At 37.9% G+C, this 7,835-nt stretch overlaps 1 long non-coding RNA gene across 1 annotated transcript; it reads left to right on the forward strand.

The window, feature by feature from the left end:
• Nucleotides 1-1,327: 1,327 nt before the first annotated feature.
• LOC144380828 (uncharacterized) lies at nt 1,328-2,832 on the forward strand. Its single transcript, XR_013445021.1, has 2 exons — nt 1,328-1,469; nt 2,675-2,832. It is a non-coding gene; the product is annotated as an uncharacterized LOC144380828 (long non-coding RNA).
• Nucleotides 2,833-7,835: the final 5,003 nt, after the last annotated feature.

Here is a 7,835-nt window from a genome sequence, read left to right on the forward strand (position 1 = left end):
ATGGGCGTCTCTTCGCACTGAAATAATCCAGCCCCTGGGCGGGGGTGGGGGTGGGGGACACCGAAAACAGGTGAAATTTAGAATATTCTGTGGATCTTCAATTTTTTTTTCTTGCGCTTCTGGTTAGAAAAAATGTGGCTGAAGGGAATACAGTTGCAGTTCACCCGGAATCAGTACCTAGTATCAACAGCTAATCTCCATCTTTTAAAGAAAGAGTCCTTCCTATCATGGGGGTTTTAAGGCTAGTGATAAAACAAAAAGCTATTTTCTGAAACCAACCAACTTGAAAAACACCTGTTTTAAACCCTCGAGACTTGCCTTTAGTATAATCAGAAATGTTTTCAATTATTTTGCTCCTCTTTACATGCAATGGTTTTATATTTAGAAGTGGTAGACCTGAAATAATAATATGGTCATTTATAGCTTTATAGGTAGAGTAAAGAAAATAACACAAACAGAGGGCAAACCAGGAAGGAATTCATCAGATAAAAATTAGGCAGTTTTCACCATCACTGGCTCCCACTGAAGAATTGGGAAGAGCAAGAAAATATTAGAAAAGAAAAAATGAATTATGGTGAAATGGAATGACAGCTTCTCAGAGCTCCTTCTTCAACCTAAGTTTCAGAAGAATGTGTAAAAAAGCACCACTGGTACAAATTTTGATTATAATTTTGGACCAGCTCAAGACAACATGGCTCAACAGAGTACTGACATGTAATCCCAGAACGAGGTTTGACCTGGAAGTTTACTTTCTTGGGCATATGTTTCAGCACCCCCAGTCCTCCCAAAAAAGGAAGGGAGGAAGAAAAGGAAGAACATAAATGAAGGTGTGACATCATAATGAACACAGCTACTAACTATGTCCCAGGTAAAAGTTTGGCCCCAAAATACAAATGATTTTCAACGTCATATCATTTAAATTTTCTGTTAGTGCTCAAAATGATGGCCTTGTATTTACCTTGTTGCCTCTTTGTCTTCACGTCTGATCCTTTGATATTTGCACTGTATTTCACAACCTTACTTTTTACTCAATCAAGTGGTAGAAAAAAGGAACAGCTTACGTGATATCACAATGCAAAGGAAGGTGGAGCTTCTCAATATTTGCAGACGTATTATTAAGTTCTAATTTTGACAAACCATAAAGACGAAAACAGAAAGATGCTTTCAACTGGTGGCGAAAATGCAGTTTACATGGCAAAGTGACTGTGAACGGAAGGATGCCTTCTTTCACTCACCTCCCCAGCAAGTACTAAAGATTTGATACACAGAAAACATATTACATTCAAACTTTCTTTCATAAGTATTCTATTTCTGTGTTCCAGCAACCTCTCTCCATATTCTAGAGACATGAATCCAAAAGCTTTAGATTCTTAACCACGGAAATCTATACTCGGATAGAGAGAGTCTCATTCAGTGATCTTAGAAATAGAAAAGAAAGCGTGATTTCAAGACCAACTTTCCTGTGCGGGGTGAGTATTATTATCGACATTATTGTATAGTATCATTACTATATTGAGACATTGTTCGTTTAATGGACAAAATTGGCTTTACAATTTAAACATGACTGAGGTGACACCCTGAACTTCAATTTTAAAATATTTTAAAGGTAATAAAAATTGAGTCCGTCCAAAGACTATAAAAAGCTAACGCCAACTCTCCTCTAAGTCTAAGTGGAGTATTGACTCAATTGGAAATATACAGTACCGATTTGATTCCTTACAAAAGGGATACTAGCACCATTTTGTATTCAGAAAGAATAATCCTTAATTAATTTGTATTTTTCTAGTATACTCTTCACTTATAATACACTGAAAAGAAGTATTCTCTATTAAATCCAAACAACAATTTCACAGCCCTCAAGTATATAAATTCGTTGAAGTGATATGTTGGTTTCGTAAGGAAAGGGCATTCACAATTCCAAAAATGAGTTTTCAGAACACATGCGAATTATGCTTGACATGGGTAAAACAGGGTTAGGTTAGCCCTCAAGTTTAATTTTTATATAAAGGGCATGAAAATCAGTCGAAATGGACTGAGGACAATAGGCAACTGTGTTTCCTACACACCAGCAGGGTCCCCTCTCCCTGGACCACCTCCATTTCACGTCAGCCAGGGTATGTACTGGTTAAACACACTGTCCTTAGAGCCATGCTAAATACTTTTGGGAACAGGAAGGGTATAAATAAACCCACATACACAATTGTTTTACTACCAGACCAACGAAATATTTTTGTGTTTTACAATCTTCATACGAGAAAACACACACTGAGATCCTATTGAGCCAAACGCACCAAGTTATGGCACTTGGCCTCCGAGCCATCAGCACACACACTCGAGCCCTGTCTCAAATAACATTCCACTTTCAAACACTGTCGGTTGTCTACATTTACCTTGGAAAAAAAAAAAAAAAATGAAGACCCATTTTACTGATAAGGAAAATTGCAAAAGCTTTCGAATGCACTTCCTATCCTACTAAGCCTGGTTTCTCCACTCTTCCACGGATCACTTAGCCATGTCCACTGGACGTGGACCCATGAGCACTTTTGCCCAGCTGTGTCTCTCCCATTCCTAGCAAACTCTTAGATATGCTTGATAAATATTTTTATCTAATTTACCTCATCTGTTGTTTTTATTAACAACTAATTTAATATCCTCTACTCTGTAATATCTGCAGAAGCCAGTAGAAGGAAGCGTGCAGCCAGCCCAGACCCTCAGGCCTGCACATCAAGATGGTAGGCTGGCCAAGGGTCCTCTGGGGACAGCAGTGCCAGAAGGAGGATTGGACACGGTGACCCTTCTGCATGAGATGAGGGAAAAAAAAAAAAAACAAACAACCAGGAGGTCTGTAATACTGATGAACTAATCTGTCACTCACAAGCTCAGGTCTGCAAAAAAGAAAAAATGCAGTAAACATTTAATGACCATGAGAGGTGGAAATGCGAGAGTCTTCATTTTTAAAGGGTATTCAAACCCATGGCTCAGAACTGCTTAACTGTTTATAGTTGGGGTCGATTTGAAAAATCATCAGAAGGCAACAATCCACCCTAGAGTTCAAAGGGTTAGGAAGCATGCTACAGTTAACTATCAAAAACCCAGCTGATTTCCAAGAACTATATGAATGAACCAAGTTTCTTGATCTCAATATCTTAGGCAGGGAGTTTGTTCTTAAGTACTAGACTGCTTGATTGCTTGCTCAGGGGAGAGAAAATCCTGGGGGAAAGACATTTATGAGCAATATCTGCTCCATGGAACCAGGATACTCTCCCGAGCTGGATCATGGCCAGCAACACAGAGAAGTCCACTCTTCCCCTCCAGTGGAAGCAACTGGATATTTGATCCTAGAGATGAATGAAAAACCTAAAAGATCGTATTTCATGGGAATCCGTCAGTATTCTGAATGGAAAATATCATTGAAAATGGGTTATCTGCTCCTCTAACCCAAATCCACTTAGGAACAGAACTAAGAACAGGAAAAAAACAAAAGGACAGAAATAATTATTATTCCAATATGTATTTGAGGAGGAACGCAAACTAACATTTGCATGATCAGATGGGACTGTTCACACCTGCTGAGTAGGTATAACACGATACTGAAATCAACAGCTGAAAAAAAAAAAACATTTTTTATTATGATTGACTGAAAAGCAGCAAAGATTATTGTCACATTCTCATCGTTAGAAGTAGTCATTTGGGTAAATATTTTTACCTGTGCTATAACAATTAAAAGGAAATCATTTCAAATACCTATGCCATCTTCCTTTTTTATCTACAGATAGGGGCTCAATTTAGGTTTTCTGACTTTTATGATAAGCAGATGGGGCAGTATGCCATTTTTCTTTTCTTTTGCATACTAGTGTTTCAGTTTCAGAAGAAGTAAGCATTGTAGCTTGTACATTTTTTTTTTTTTTTTTAATAAGTGACTTTTTTTTTTTTTTTTAAAGATTTTATTTATTTATTTGAGAGAGAGAGAATGAGAGACAGAGAGCATGAGAGGGAGGAGGGTCAGAGGGAGAAGCAGACTCCCTGCCGAGCAGGGAGCCCGATGCGGGACTCGATCCCGGGACTCCAGGATCATGACCTGAGCTGAAGGCAGTCGCTTAACCAACTGAGCCACCCAGGCGCCCGCTTGTACATTTTTAATACAGGCAATTTGTGTACCCTTCAGAACAACTGCTTTTATAATTTCCCAGCTTGACAAAAGTATCTGAGGTTTTTTTAAGCAAATAATTTATGAGAAATGAAATCTTCAGAAAACACGTGGCTACTTTGATGCAACGATTTAGAGAGTATTTGTGACAAGTCATTAACATGTATAATTCCTGGACATACTGAGTCTCTAAAAATTAGAGTACGTACCAAATACCAGGTTATGTAATAGTAACAACCAATTTTAACTCCTGACAAACTAGAAGCTTAAATCTGATATCTGTAAAATGTATCCCAGTTTCCTTTTTTAAAGAACATAGTTGAACCTTTTAAAAGTATATACCTTTGCAATTATTTCCAATAAACAGTATTGATTAATGGATTAGAAATATCTCTCTTTTTTAAACCAAGGTTCTTTTCCCAACTAGGGAAATATACATGAAAGGAAATCTTATTTCTTTTCTGGGACTGAAATACAGTAATTTTGCACAGGATTATGACCATACCATGACATATGGGTGACAGAACGTGTTTGCAACCTGAGAAAAGTTTTATTAAACAGGACAAAACTGTTAGAGTACGTATGACCATGAGAGGTTTTATTATTCCTAGCAAACTCTTAGATATGCTTGATAAATATTTTTATCTAATTTACCTCATCTGTTGTTTTTATTAACAACTAATTTAATATCCTCTACTCTGTAATATCTGCAGAAGCCTGAGTTTTATTTATCTACGAAAAGGTCGTCTTTAACAGGTTATTTATTTAATCCTATATGCCACGATTATTTTAGTTAAATTTGATATACTTACTTGCTCATCAGTGAACACCTACACTGAAGTGGGTATTAACAGTATATAAAATTAGTCTTTACATATTTTCTCCTGCCAAATGTATGCCCAGAGACTTCACTTTTTATCTGTCTGTATAACAAAAACCAACTTGGAAGTTTTTAAAAAATATTGTTCCACCGAAGCAGGTATCTACTGCTTTTAAAATAGCGTGAGCCTGTGGAAACATGGTATTATGTATCTGACATTTCCCATCTAAAAATACATTATGAAGCATGCTGGTATTAATAAACCATGTGCCTTGAGAACCCAAAAGTGCTTTGCTATAATTTGGTTGAAAACAGAGTAAATCGGTATATTTTCCACCATGCTATTAACATACAGCAAACAAATTTCACATCATCCCCTTGGCAGCTTGTCTTGATTGGAAAGTGTGCAAAAAAAAAAAAAAAAACTTTCAGGAGTTTATCAATATTCGTAACCACATTCAGACTGATGAGGTAACAGTTCATAAGTAAGGCTGGATAACTTAGAAAAAAACTGGATCAAAAATACATTACCAGAAGGAGAAAAGAAAGAAAGAAGCCACATATGTTCTCATTTTCCTCACCCCACCCCCAGCATAGAAAAATCACCCTTCCCTTGCAGCAGGGCACTACCATTCAGTTATTGGAAGGCAAATGAAAATACAACAATCCCCTTCCTCTCCTGATTGAGCTTCCGACGCAAAACATTTACACACAAACATGAAGTCCCGATTTCACAGAAAGCGCCCGAACCAGAAAGATCAAGACTCACTGACCCATTTGGAAGACAAAGACGACAGAACAGCGAAGCTCTAAAAATCAGCTTGTGAGGCCTCAGAGAGAGATTCTTCTGGCATTTCATCACAGCAACCCCAGACCAGTTCACCTCCCTGGATCCAGGGAGGAGGCACTAAATAGAGCTGTTTATTATGGCTCTGGTGCTGGATTGCATTAGGAAGCCGAGCAGACCACCTGGACCCTTCAGAGTGTGGCGGTGTTTAATTTGCTGCCTGCCCCTCTGCAGCGTCCAAGACCACTACTACATTTACCAGGCTCAATCACACATTATCTGGGTTAGAAGTAAAGGCACGTGTATTGCTCTATTTCCATTTTCCACACAGAGAGGGAGAGAGGCAGAGAGAATACAGCCCAAATAAAAATATGGAACAGAACAATTTTAACTACTACCTAGGAAACATAGCACTTTATTCTCTCCTCACACTTCCTTCCAGAGCTCACCATCTCCACAGAAAATAAATCCTGAGACATAGATTTTTTTTTCTTTTTTAAACATCCAGGCCAAATTCTAAATTAGATCTGCCCTTGGATTTTTTTTTTTTTTCCTCTGTTGTTGTTTTAATTTTTGTTGTGAAGCCTCGCGTGGAAGTTTGAGGCTGAGGTTCCCTGGCTAGATTTACTGGGTGCCTTTTGCCTCCCGCACTTTCAGCCCTACCCTGGCAGGTCGCTGGAGATACAGATAGAAAGATGGTACTGTAAATATGAATTATGTGAATCATATGGTGAGACCCTTGTGGAAAAAAAAAGGGGGAGTTGAGAAATGGCTGACTCCATACCTGACCAATTACAGCTTGCATGGTCCCCGTATCCTGCTGAGCTGAGAGATCGCAATCCATCGTATGTTGTCTTTGAAAAGGAGAATGGGGGTTTCTGGCATGCATCTGTCAATCAACTTGTGCACTCACAACCATCACCAAAAGCAAGGGGAAAAAAAGTCAAGCTGCTCCACCAAATAGGATGAAACCGTCATGTGACCTCCGGCAGACACGCACACACATATTCACTACCTCCATAGAGCGTAAGAATTTTCTGTAGATATGAAATGACATTGACAAATATCCAATACCAAGTAAATAAAGTGAGACAAACAGCTCTTCACCAAAGACAAAACATTGGCTGTAATCTTCCGCTAAAGGTTTAACAAACCTCTGAGGATTTTTTTTCAATGCTCTAGAAACCAGTGTTTAAAACAAAAACCAAAACAAAATTAACTATTTCATGTGATCATTGAGGCTTTGATTTCTACACCACCACATAAATTCTTTTCAATTATAAGTCATCACCCTACTTCTGCGAAGCTGTCCCTAATGATTTTATTTTCAGATTCTCTAAATGACCTTTGGACAAGACGCAGTCATCTTTGCAGTTTTATATAACATCACCTTTACAGAAAAGCTTGAAATGCTAACCGTCGCAGAACACAGATACCCTGATATTTGTTGATTGGAAGTGGATATATACAATCATTTGTGTAAACTGTGATGACCACTCAAATATAAAATATTCAAAGCGTGTAAATAGTAGTCACTAAACTTTTCATTTCTAAAAGGTTAGGAAATGATTTACTTGCAGCTCATCTAAACTGATGTAAGGTGCTGACAAAGACTTCAACTTTTTTTCATTTAATTTAAGCTATTTGATCCCACACACTTGAGGATAGATTGTTAATGGATTATGGGTCAGCTACTGTAAGGGTGCTCATAACTATGAGCTTTTTAACCCTTTCAGGATTGAGATCACAACCTGATTTCCTACACAACCTGACAGACATTGCCCAGTTGCCCTTTGGAATCCAAAGCCACACAGAATAACTATTAGTTTGGTGCCTTTGTGAAGTTATTAACGTTTACACGTGTCCGCTCTTGAAACTTACGTTCATCGGTTGGCATACTCTTTCTGACTTGTCAAAAAAAAACTGGGCAGGAAAACTTCCTGGTATTTTCAAGGTTCAAAACGAACATCAAGCTTGAGAGGTAGAAAAGTTTTGAGAAAGGTTTAATACAGACTATATACCATTACGTATACTATAGCATTGTATTATATCATCGCTCAAAAATTAATTAAAAGGGACTT

The sequence above is a fragment of the Halichoerus grypus genome, unplaced genomic scaffold (genome assembly GCF_964656455.1).
Source record: "Halichoerus grypus unplaced genomic scaffold, mHalGry1.hap1.1 HAP1_SCAFFOLD_203, whole genome shotgun sequence".
Lineage (NCBI taxonomy): Eukaryota > Metazoa > Chordata > Mammalia > Carnivora > Phocidae > Halichoerus > Halichoerus grypus.